The 13,343-nt window shown below is 44.6% G+C and overlaps 1 protein-coding gene across 1 annotated transcript in view; it reads left to right on the top strand.

The window, feature by feature from the left end:
• Positions 1–13,343, top strand: part of CCDC13 (coiled-coil domain containing 13) — a 65,609-nt gene continuing 52,266 nt past the window's right edge. Inside the window, exon 1 of the mRNA XM_017876355.1 lies at positions 1–289. The gene's annotated coding sequence lies outside the window, so the exon portion shown is untranslated. The remainder of the gene's footprint in view (positions 290–13,343) is intronic.

Raw genomic sequence — 13,343 nt, forward strand, 5'->3', positions numbered from 1 at the left:
TACAGAACGTTTGGTCCACAAAACTTTCTAAAAAATATACTCCAGAAGATTTAAAATCTCCAGCGCACTCGAGATGGTGCCCGTTTGCATCCAGCCCAGAGCGCCCTCAGCGCCTCTGTCACTTTCAGAACTCTTGGCGCCCCCTCGGCCCCCGTAGAGACGCGTTGAAAACGCGCGAGTGACGTCGCTGGTTTCCCTGGTGACGGTTTCCAGGGCAGCGCGTGCCGGCGTCCGGAGGAGGTGACCTAGCCGCGGCAGTCCAAGAAGTGAGAAGTGGAGAGAGACCGCTGTAAGTGCCGGGGAGGGCGGAAGGGCCGGGCCGGAGCCGGGAGAGAGCCCGCAGCTGCCGGGGGCGCGGACCCGATCCTGAGCGCAACCCCAGCCCGAGCGTGCTGCCACTGGCCGGGCGCCCAGCGAGGACTCCCCCTTGGTCTTTTGAATCTTCACACACAGCCCTCTTCTTCCCCAGGAAGACGCTTATTTTCCATGCAGTACATGGGTTAGTGAGGCGCGGAGGGTGGGTCGCCTGCCCCGAAGTCATAGCATAGATGGCACGGTCAGAACTCGAACTCAGGTCCGCCTGACAAGCACTGTCTGCTGGGCCTCTGCCGGGGTGCCCTCTCGCACCGCACTGAGATGGGACCCGGCGGCATGCACTTCCCCATCTCCCAGTTCCCCTTCCAGGCCCAGCCCCCACAGGACTGCTGGGGGACTCGCAAGAGGGAGTTCCCCTCCAAGCGCGGACTCCAGCCCGTAGAACCAGAGCATCACCCCGCTCCCATCCCAAACCCATGCCTACGTAGATGCTAGCAGTGTATAGGGCGCCAAACTAGGCATCTGCGGGCGGCTCCCCTACACCTCCAGGCCTTCAGGCTGTTGTTGAGAATACTCGAAAAGAACACAGTAAAAGAAAAGAAGAAAGTGAACCCGGGAGGTGGAGATTGCAGTGAGCCGAGATCGCGCCACTGCACTCCAGCCTGGGGGACAGAGCAAGACTCCGTCTCAAAAAAAAAAAAAAGAAAAGAAAAGAAAAGAAGAAAGAGAAGGAGAGAGGAAGAGAAAAACAATGAAAGAAAGTGGCAGGCCAATGGGGTGGGGCAAGGGGTCTAAGTCCTTTCTCACTGGTCCCTGTCACCTATGCACTCAACAGCCTTTGGGATCTTGCTGCCTCATAGGACTCCCGAGTGGGTGCCACTCTTCCCACTCCCTGGCTCTAAATCCTACTTGAGCCAAGAGTTCTTTCCATGCAGCTCTAGCCTTTATTTTATTATTTTTGATTATTATTACTGGTTTTTTTTGTTTTAGACGGAGTCTCGCTCTATTGCGCAGGCTGGAGTGCAGTGGTGCGATCTTGGCTCACTGCAAACTCTGCCTCCCGGGTTCAAGCGATTCTCCTGCCTCGGGTTCTTGAGGAGCTGGGATTACAGGCGCCGGCCACCATGCCTGGCTAATTTTGGTACTTTTCCTAGAGACGGGTTTTCACCATGTTGGCCAGGCTGGTCTCGAACTCGTGACCTCAGGTGATCCGCCCACCTCAGCCTCCCAAAGTCCTGGGATTACAGGCATGAGCCACTGCGCCCGGCTTAGCCTTTACTTTTAAAAGAAAATTAATAGACTTAAAGCAGATTTATGGAAGCATTGAACAAAAAACATTTCCTTTATACATTCCATATTCACGTTTCCTCTGTTGTTAACATCTTCCACATTGCATTGGTGTGGTACATTTGTTATCGTTGATAGAACTATATTGGTATGTTATTACTAAAGTCCATAGTTTACATTAGAGGTCATTTTTTGTTGTTGTTGTGTTGTTGTTGTTATTGTTGTTTTGAGACAGTCTCACTTTGTCACCCAGGCTGGAGTGCAGTGGCCTGATCATGGCTCACTGTAGCCTGGAACCTCTGGGCTCAGGCAGTCCTCCCACCTTAGCCTCCTGAGTAGCTGGGAACACAGGCACATGCCACCATGCCCGGCTAATTTTTTTATTTTTTGTAGAGATATGGTCTTGCTATGTTGCCCAAGCTGGTCTCAAACTCCTGGCCTCAAGTGGTCCTCCCACCTTGGCTTCCTAGAGTGTGGAGATTACAGCTGTGAGTCACCACACCTGACCAGCATTCATTGCTTTAGGTTGTACAGGTCTACAAGTTTTGCTAAATGTTTAATGCTATGTATCCACCATTAAAGTATACAGAACAGTTTCACCTCCCTAAAAACCTCCTAGGCTTTACTGTTCATTCCTCCTTCCCACCAACCCCTGGAAACCACTGATATTTTTCATTTAGAAGGGATTTACAACCACTGATATCTTTTACTTCCCTGTAATTTTGCCTTTTCCAGAATATTATACAGTTTGCAATTATATAGTACGTAGCCTTTTCAGACTGGCTTCTTCACTTAGCAATATACATTTAGGTTTCTTTCATGTCTTTTCGTGGCTTGATAGCTCATTTCTTTTCATCACTCAATAATATTCCCTGATATGAGTGTACCAGGTTATCTGTTCACCTATTGAAGTACATCTTGTTTTTTTCTGATTTTTGGTAATTATGAATAAAGCTATGAACATTTCATGTGCAGGTTTTTGTGTGGATATATTGTTCAACTCATTTGGATAAATATGATTACTGGATCACGGGGCAAGACTATGTTTAGCTTTGAAAAAGACTACCCAATTGTCTTGCAAAGTGGCTTTTCCATTTTGCATCCCCACCAGCAATAAATGGAAATTCTTGTTGCTTCACATTCTTGCCATCATTTGATGTTGTCAATGTTTTGGATTGTAGCCATTCTAATAGGTGTGTAATGGTATCTCATTTTTGTTTTAATTTGCAATTTCCTAATTATATATGATGCTGAACATCTTTTCATGTCTATTTGCCATCCGTGTTTCTTTTTTGTTGAGGAGTTTGTTCAGATCTTTTGCCCGCTTTTATTATTATTATTATTATTATTATTATTATTATTATTATTTGAGATGGAGTTTCACTCTTATCGCCCAGACTGGAGTGCAATGGCATGATCTCGGCTCACTGCAACTTCCACCTCCCAGGTTCAAGCAATTCTCCTGCTTCAGCCTCCTGAGTAGCTGGGATTACAGGCTCCTGTCACCACGCCCAGCTAATTTTTATATTTTTAGTAGACACGGGGTTTCACCATGTTGGCCAGACTGGTCTCGAACTGCTGACCTCAGGTGACCCACCCACCTCGGCCTCCCAAAGTTCTGGGATTACAGGCATGAGCCACCCCCTGGCCTTGCCCACTTTTTAACTGGGGTATTTTCTTATTGTTAAGTTATCAGAATTCTTTGTATATCTTAGATATAGTCCTTTGTCAAATATGTGTCTGGCGGGTTTTCTTCCAGTCTCTATGGCTTTTCTTTTCTTTCATTTTATTGTTTTTTATTTTTTTTATTTTTTGAGTCTTGCTCTGTAGCCCAGGCTGGAGTGCAGTGGAGTGATCTCAGCTTACTGCAACCTCCACCTCCCAGGTTCAAGCGATTCTCCTGCCTCCGCCGCCCGAGTAACTGGGATTACAGATGTGCGCCACCACGCCTAGCTAATGTTTGTATTTTTAGTAGAGACAGGGTTTCACCGTGTTGGCCAGGCTGGTCTTAAACTCCTGACCTCAGGTGATCCGCCTGCCTCAGCCTCCCAAAGTGCTGGGATTACAGGCATGAATCACAGCTCCCGGCCTCTTCATTTTCTTAACAGTATCTTTCACAGAGTAGAAGTTTATAATTTTAATGAAGTTGAATTTATCAATTTTTTTCTTTCATGTATCATCCTTTTGGTATTATATATGAAAACTCATAGCCAAACCCAAGGTCAGCTAGATTTGCTCCTGTATTACCTTCTATAAGTTTTGCATTTTACATTGCGGTATATAATTCATTTTGAGTTAGTATTTGTGATAGGCATAAGGTCTGTGTCTAGATTCACTTTTTTACATGTGGATATTTGTTGTTCCAGCATCATTGCCTTTGTTTCTTTGTCAAGGATCAGTTGACTCTATGTATGTGAGTCTATTTCTGGGCTCTTTATTTGGTTTCATTGATTCATTTGTCTGTTTCTTTGCCAATACCACACTGTCTTAATTACTATCATTTTATAGTAAGTCTTTTTTGTTTGTTTGTTTTCTTTTTTGAGATGGAGTTTTGCTCCTGTTGGCCAGGTTGGAACGCAATGGCACGATCTTGGCTCACTGCAACCTCCGCCTCCCAGGTTCAAGTGATTCTCCTGCCTCAGCCTCCTAGGTAGCTGGGATTACAGGCACCCACCACCACACCAGGCTAATTTTTGTATTTTTAGTAGAGACGGGGTTTTACCATGTTTGCCAGACTGGTCTTGAACTCCTGACCTCAGGTGATCCATCCACCTGCCTCAGCCTCCCAATGTGCTGGGATTACAGGTGTGAGCAACCGCGCCTAGCCTAGTAAGTCTTAAGGTCAGATAATGTCAGTTTTCTACCTTTGTTCTTCTTTAATATTGTGTTGGATATTCTGGATCTTTTGCCTCTCCACATAAACTTTAGAATCAATTTGTCAATATATCCATACAGTAATTTGCTGGGATTTCTTTATTGCAATTGCACTAAATCTATAGATCAAGTTGGGAAGAACTGACATCTTAACAATATTCATTCTTCCTATTCATGGGCATGAGATAACTATTTGTTTTGTTTTGTTTTGTTTTGTTTTGTTTTGAGACGGAGTCTGGCTCTGTCGCCCAGGCTGGAATGCGGTGGCCGGATCTCAGCTCACTGCAAGCTCCGCCTCCCGGGTTCACGCCATTCTCCTGCCTCCGCCTCCCAAGTAGCTGGGACTACAGGCGCCCGCCTCGTCGCCCGGCTAGTTTTTTGTATTCTTTAGTAGAGACGGGGTTTCACCGTATTAGCCAGGATGGTCTCGATCTCCTGACCTTGTGATCCGCCCGTCTCGGCCTCCCAAAGTGCTGGGATTACAGGCTTGAGCCACCGCGCCCGGCCAACTATTTGTTTAGTTCTTGATTTTATCAGAATTTTATAGTTTATAGTCTTTTCTCAGAGTTTTATGTTTCTCCTAGTATAGATCTTACACATATTTTGTAAGATTTATTCCTAAGTATTTCAATGTTTATGTTAATATAAATGGCATTGCTTTTTTTTTTTTTTTTTTTTTTGAGACGGAGTCTCGCTCTGTCGCCCGGGCTGGAGTGCAGTGGCCGGATCGCAGCTCACTGCAAGCTCCGCCTCCTGGGTTTACGCCATTCTCCTGCCTCAGCCTCCCAAGTAGCTGGGACTACAGGTGCCAGCCACCTCGCCCGGCTAGCTTTTTGTATTTTTTAGTAGAGAGGGGGTTTCACCGTGTTAGCCAGGATGGTCTCGAACTCCTGACCTCGTGATCTGCCCGTCTCGGCCTCCCAAAGTGCTGGGATTACAGGCTTGAGCCACCGCGCCCGGCCTTAACTTGAGTTTTCCATTGCTTATTGCTAGTATGTGGGAAACCATTTGACTTCTGTATATTAACCTTTCTTCTTGCAACCTTGCTGCAATCACTTATAAGTTCCAGGAGTCTTTTTTGTTTTTTGTTTTTGTTTTTTTTTTTAATAGATTCTTTGAGATTTTCTGCATAGACAATCAGTCATCTGCAACCAAGGCAATTTTATTTCTTCCTTTCCAAAATATATATCTTTTGTTTCCTTTTCTTGGCTTATTCCATTAGGTAGAACTTCTAGTATGATGCTGAATGACAGTGGAGAGAAGGGACGTCTTGCCATGTTCCCAGTCTTAGGGGAAAAGCGTGTAGTTTCTCACCACTAAGTATGATGGTAGCTGTATGTTTTTTGTAGATATTCTTAATCAAATTGAAGAAGTTCCTTTCTATTCCTAGTTTACTTAGAGTTTTTATCATGAATGAGCATTGGATTTTGTCAAATGCTTTTTCTGTGTCTATTAATATGATTGTGTGACTTTTCTTCTTTAGCCTGCTGATGTGATAGGTTTACGTTAATTGATTTTCTAATGTTAAACCAGCCTTGCATACCTAAAGTAACTCCTATTTGGTCATGTGGTATAATTTTTCAAATACATTGTTGGATTCAATTTGCTAATATTCTTGGAGAGGAAGTTTTTTTTTTTTTTTTTTTGAGACAGGATCTCGCTCTTTTGCCCAGGCTGGAGTGCAGTGGCACAATCATGGCTCACTGCAGTGAGAGGAAGATTTGAGAATTACCTTCCTTCCTTTCACTTGACTGGCCAATCGAACTCTTTCTTTGCTGCAAAACTGGCTGTTTTCCATGTATTGGTTTTCTGGACAGCAGGCAAGATAAACCTGTCAGGCTGTTACTTGCTTCCAGCTGCCCCTTCTTCCTCTTCCTTCTCCTTCCCTCTCTCCCACCTCCTCACTCTGCACCTTCTCCTCATGCTGCTTTGTTCATACTCTAGGTTTCAACTACCTGAGGCTCCAGCTCAGACTTTCCTTCTGAACCCCAGACCCACTCAGCATCTCAGCCAGCTAGCTGCCCACCCAGCACTCAAAGTCCACCACCTTGTCTGCAGCGTGGAAAACTGCTCCTCTGTCAGGGCCTGCTATCTCCCCAATCACTCAAACCCAAACCACCTAGGTTTCTCCCCTCTCCTCCGCCTAGCTGCCTTCAGTCCCTTCTATTTGGCAGCAATTCCTGTTCCCCCTTCTCCATCTCCACTGCTGCAGTTTTGATTTAGGCCCACATGGCTTCCCGGAGACCCCCTCCTAACTAGGCCCTTTGCCTCCAGCTCTGCGGAAGGCAAAGGTGATCCTGTGTACACCCTCTGAACACCCCCAACGCCTCAAGATAAAGTCCAGGCTCCTTAGCTGGGCAGATCAGACCCTCCTTCTGGTGCCTCCCCAAATGTGCCCTGCCCTCTGGCCATTCTGAACCCTTCATAGTTCCCCACACTCATCACATTCTCTGCACCTGCTCTTCTGGCAGGAAAGCCCTCTGCCCCCCACTCGGGCACCGTCCCTTTCCCACCCAGGCCAATTTCTTCTGCATTCAGCTTCAAATTGACTGAGATGCTTGTCTCTCCTGTAGCCTTTCTCTTCCCAGACAGCCTCTCAGAGCAATTAATACCTCTCATTCTCAAACCAGCTTAACATTAAGCGTACCTGGTAAACTTTAAAAATACAAAAATAGTAGCCGGGCGTAGTGGTACACGCCTGTAGTCCCAGCTACTCAGGAAGCTGAGGCAGGAGAATCGCTTGAACCCAGGAGGCGGAGGTTGCTGTGAGCTGAGATCATACCATTGCACTCCAGCCTGGGCAACAAGAGCAAAACTCCATCTCAAAAAAATAAAAATAAAAATAGACACCCTGGCCACAGCCCAGATCAATTAATTCCAAATCTCCACTGGCCTTATGAATAGCACAGATTAGATACTAATACTCTGGGGGCCGGTCGGGACCATAGGTGTCCTCTCAGTGCAGGCGTTGCTGTCTATCCCAGAGGCTTCACTGGGCCAAGAACACCACTTTTCATACAGTGATAATGATAATTATTTCCATGCATTCTTTCACTTAATCTCACAACCTCCCTGTTAAGTTCGTAAGTATCAGAGTCCCATTTTACAGATGGGAAACGAAAGCAAAGAGGTTAAGTAATTTGCCTGGGGCACAGTGTACATTCAATGAGTACCAGTTCCTCAGTGAATTCAGGTGCAAATTGAGAGTGGAAAAGGAGAAAAGCTTTACAAGTTACTGTATTCATTCATTCAGTGACAGTTCTACAAACATTAGTTGAAGGCCTGTTCTGGGCAAGATGCTGAGAATTAGCAAATAAGATATTAGGACCCCTGCCCTTAAGAGGTCTCTTTGTAAAGGGAAGTAATATAAACAAAATAATAGATAATTATAATACACTGAGGTTAAGTTTAGTGATCAAGGGGTGCCCTAGGGATTCTGGGAGTCCACAGGGTGACCTGAGGGGAATCCTAGAGGCTAACTGGGAGTTAGTGGGAAGGTAAAGGGCTGGGATGGGGAGGCCTGGGAGGAAGACCTCCCAGGTAGAGGGAGTGGCTGAAGCCTGCCTGAGATGCCACCAGGCTTAATCCTCAACAGGAGCCACAAACCCAAAGCATCTGCTGTGGCTGATGGGAAATAAAAGTGAATTCAGCAGGTTTAAGAGAAAGAACAACATTTATGTGCAGTGATAATGGGCAGCTGATGAGCCAGCTGCAGCATCTGAAAGTGGCAGGGATGGTGGTTTAATGGAAAGAACATATTGTGCACCAAAGGAACTCTGCATAGCAGCTGCTGTCCATGTGGGACTATGGGCCCAGCATTGCCAGATCTGTAAACTTTTGTAAGAGAAGCTGGTGTAAACCAAACATAAAATTCAGAGGTCCCCCAACCATCTAAATGGATTTCCTTCTCAGCCAGTACACTCTGAAGTTAACCCGAAAGACCAGTTCAGGCCTTGATGGGAAGCGGCGGGTGAGACATGCCTCATTATGCCCGCCTCCCTTTTGGAATTCAGGAGAAGTTGACCAACATTTAATTAACATCAACACAGACCTTAAGTCTGATAAGAAACATTTACAATCTATTATCTCTGAAGCCTGCTACCTGGAGGCTTCATTTGCATGATCAAATGATCTTATTCTAACCCAGACATTCCTTTCTATTTATAGTAACTCTTTGAACCAATTGCCAATCAGAAAAATTTTAAATCTATCTATGACCTGGAAGCTCCCCTCTCCCAACCTTGGAGTTGTCCTGCTTTTCTGGACCAAATCAGTTTTTCTGGACCAAATCCAGTATATATCTTAAATGTATTTGATTGATGTCTCAGGTCTGCCTGAAATGTATAAAACCAAGCTGTGCCCTGACCACCTTGGGCACGTGGTCTCAGGATCTCCTGAGGGCTGTGTCACAGGCCATGATCACTCATATTTGACTCAGAATAAATCTCTTCAGACTGGGCAAGGTGGCTCACACCTGTGATCCCAGCATTTTGGGAGGCTGAGGTGGGTGGATCACTTAAGGTCAGGAGTTCAAGACCAGCCTGGCTAACGTGGTGAAACCATGTCTCTACAAAAACATACAAAAATTATCCGGGTGTGGTGGTGCATGCCTGTAGTCCCAGCAACTCAGAAGGCTGAGGCAGGAGAATTGCTTGAGCCCAGGAGGCGGAGGTTGCAGTGAGTCAAGATTGCGCCACTGTACTCCAGCCTGGGTGACAGAGCAAGACTTCGTCTAAAAAAAAAAAAAAAAAGAGTACTTCTCTTCAAATATTTTACAGAGTTTGACTGCTTTTGTTGACACTGGAAATCTGATATTGGAATTGCAATTATTTGAATGTTGGCAACAAATTCAAATCCTAACATAGTGTTCTGTGAGAGCCAAACAAAAATGTCTGTGGGATGTGTTAAACTAACTGTAGCCTAAAGCTGCTTTCTTGTATATTCTAAGTTCAGCCTAAAGGTTTCTCTGTACATAGTAAACTGTAACTTAACTAGCTATTTCAGCAGACTGTAACCTACTCTTATGCCAGTCACAGAGTTTCAGCTAATCACAGGCAGCTAGCTATTCAAATTGTATTCAAAAAAGGCAAACAGCCAGCTGTAATCAGTTCAGTTGTTTCTGTACCTCACTTGTGCTTTCTGTTTATCACTTTCCTTTTTCTGTTCATAAATCTTATTCAACTAGGTGGCAGCCCAGGAGTCACTCTGAATCTATTCTGGTTCTGGGGGCTGCTAGATTTGTGAATCATTCTTGCTCAATTGAATTCTGTTGAATTTGATTTGTTTAAAGTTTTTCTTTTTTTATGCTGGAGACAGGGTCTCACTGTCACCCAGGCTAGAGTGCAGTGGCGATCACAGCTCATTGTAGTCTCAACCTCCCGGGCTCAAGCTATGCTTCCACTTTGGCCTTCCAAAGTGCTGGGATTACAGGTGTGAGCCCTCATGCCTGCCTAACGTTTGTGTTTTAACAAAGGATATAGCCTTTGGGCCAGCCATTATACTCACATGTATTGTTTATTACAATGAAAGAATACAGGTCAAAATCAGCAAAGAGGCACACAGGGCAGAGTCCAGGAGACACCAGGTGCAAGCTTCCAGTTGTCTTCTCCCAGTAGAGTCATGTTAACAGTACTTACTTCTACCAGAAACAATTCATGGCAACTTACATGGAGTAGTGCCAGCCAGGGAATCTCCCCTGAGTCTTGGTGTCTAGGGTTTTTATTAGGAGATGGTTACATAGGTACAGTTGACCTTAGTCACTCAGTTTCTAGCCCCCTCCAGCCTACCCCGCACCTGGCAATGAATCACATTGTTAATTAACATGGACTGGAATGGCCCAAGGCCCCCAGGTGAAGAAAAACACTCTCATCGGGAAGGATGGTCCAAGGGCTCAGAGATTCTCCCTTACGAGCGGGTCAAAGGCCAAACCTGTTTTTTGGAATGTGTGGGTGTGGAAAATACAGGTTTTCTGAGTTAATTCTTTATAGTTCTCTTACTGGGCAGAGCTGCCTGGTAAGGAATTTCAACATAACACCAGCTCCTGCTTTTGTTTGACCTTTGCCAAACCCTGGGCTCAGCCCACAGCACATTAAAACCACCTGGGCAGCAGTTATCCCATCCCACACCTGGTCTCCACTCCAGACTAATTTAAATCAGATTCTCTAGGGGTGGGGCCTGGTTATCAGCATTTTTAGATTGTATCCTGGGGATTTGGTATTGAAGCAAGTTTAAGAGTAGTGGGTACAGGCTCTGGGACCACTCCTGTGTGCGAGATGGAGATAAGTATATTGAGAATGTACAGATAGAGCAGTTGAGGCTGTTTGGGCAGGTAGAGTATTCCTCCTGGAGGGTCAGAAAAGGACCATGGTATTCATGCTGGGTGTAGGAGGATCAGCAAGATTTAAGCCTTGGAGGGAGAAGGCGGTAGAGGAACAGAGGAGCAAGTCAACACAACTAGCTAGAACTTGGCATTGTGAAAGGGAAAACAGGCTAGAAGGACACAGAGGCCACATCCAAAGCACTTAAAGCCATTGGACTTGGCTTTGTGGCTAAGGGGCATCTGCTGAAGCTTTTGCACAGGAGTCTGTCAGACTCAGAACGGTGGTTTAGAGAAACTAGTCCCTCAGCAAATGTTATTCATTTGTTCCCCAAATGTTCATTCCATGCCGGCTACATGCCAGGCCCCGCTATAGGCACTGAGGATACAGCAGTGAACAACACACAGTGCCTGCCATTGTGAAGCTGGAGGAAGAGAGGCAGTCAACAAGTAAACAAATCAAAATATAATGTGTCAGGTGACTCCCAGTGCCATGGTGGAAGACGAAACAGGGCAAGGGCATGGGGAGTGAGGGCAGGGATGCCTTCTACAATAGGATATGAGGAGACCTCTGTGATAAGGTGACATTTGAGAGGAAGTAGGTAAGGTGGATGTCTGGGGGAAAGACATTCCTGGGAGAGGTAACAGCAAGTGCAGATACCCCAAGGTGGTTATAAGCCTGGTATCAGTGGGAATGGAGACATGGGGGCAGATTTTAGGACATTTATGGAAAATAAACAAGATTTATGATCAATTGGATGATAGGTAGATGATGTGGCTTGAGGTTGATTTAAGACAGGGATGCTTACCACTGGCTACACTTTAAAGTCATGAGGGGAGCTTTTAATAATTCCAGTGGCTGTGCTCTAGTATTTCATTTATGTGAAGTTCAAACAGACAAAACATCAAGAATGTATAAGAAACTGATCACTCAGTAACAGTGAGTGATTGTATTGTGAGTGTAAATTGTGTTGTCTAATACAATTTTAAAATGGTCAAAAAATGTGAATAGACACGTCACAAAAGAAGATATACACATAGTCAGCAAGCTCATGAAAAGATGCTCAACATAACTAGTTAGCAGAGAAATAGAAATTAAAACCACATTGAGATACCATTTTATTTTATTTTATTTTATTAATTATTTATATTTTATTTATTTATTTATTTGTTTGTTTGTTTATTTATTTTGAGACAGTCTTGCTCTGTCACCCAGGTTGGAGTGCAGTGGTACAATCTTGGCTCACTGCAACCTCGCCCAGGCTGGAGTGCAATGGCTAAGTCTTGGCTCACCACAACCTCTGCCTCCCAGGTTCAAGTGATTCTCCTGCCTTAGCCTGCTGAGTAGCTGGGATTACAGGCCTGTATCACCACACCCAGCTAATTTTTGTATTTTTAGTAGAGATGGGATTTCTTCATTTTGGCCAGGCTGGTCTCGAACTTCTGACATCAGGTTATCCACCCACCTCAGCCTCCCAAAGTATTGGGATTACAGGCATGAGCCACCGTGCCTGGCCTACTTATTTATTTATTTTTTTTGAGATGGAGTTTTGCTTTTGTTGCCCAGGCTGGAGTGCAATGGCGTGATCTCGGCTCAGTGCAACCTCTGCCTCCTGGGTTCAAGCAATTCTCCTGCCTCAACCTCCCGAGTAGCGGGGATTACAGGCACATGCCACCATGCCTGGCTAATTTTGTATTTTTAGTAGAGATAGGATTCTATCATGTTGGTCAGGCTAGTCTCGAATTCCTGACCTCAGGTTATCCACCCACCTCGGCCTCCCAAAGTGATGGGATTACAGGCATGAGCCACCACGCCCGGCTGAGATACCATTTTACATACTAACGAGAAACTCTAAAATTTAGACTGACCAGACTAAATGCTGACAAGGATGGAGCAACCGGGAGTCCTATACATTGCTAGTAGGAATGTAAAATGGTACAGCCACTCTGGCAAACATTTTAGCAGTTTCTTGTGAAGTCAAACATAAATTTACCATATAAACCAGAATTTTCACTTTTAGGTATTTACCCAAGAGAAATAAAAATATACATTCACACAAATACCTTCTTATACATGAATGTTCATAATGGCTTTATTCATAATAGCCAAAACTGGAAACAGCTCAGATGTCCAATAACAGGTGAATGTATAATCAAATTGTTGTTTATTTAAACAACATAATATTACTCAGTAATAAAAAGGAATGAGCTTATAATGCATGCAATGACATGGATGAATCTCAAAAAGGTAGTGCTGAGCAAAAAAGGATCCAGACACAAAAGGCTAACTACTATATGATTCTAGTTATATGAAATTCCAGAAAAAGCAAAACTGGAGTAAACAAAAGCAGACCATAGTTTGCCTGGGATTGGGATTGGGATTGGGATTGGCAGGGAAATTGTCTGCAAACGGGCACCTGGAGGATTCTGGGGTGATGAAATGTTCTTTCATGATGGTGGCAGTGATTTACACAGGTGAATATATTTGTCAAAACTCATTTGTACACATAAAATTGGTGGGTTTTTTTTTTTTTTTTTTTTTTTTTTTTTT

The sequence above is a fragment of the Rhinopithecus bieti genome, unplaced genomic scaffold, assembly GCF_001698545.2.
Source record: "Rhinopithecus bieti isolate Rb0 unplaced genomic scaffold, ASM169854v2 scaffold_9581, whole genome shotgun sequence".
NCBI classification, from domain to species: domain Eukaryota; kingdom Metazoa; phylum Chordata; class Mammalia; order Primates; family Cercopithecidae; genus Rhinopithecus; species Rhinopithecus bieti.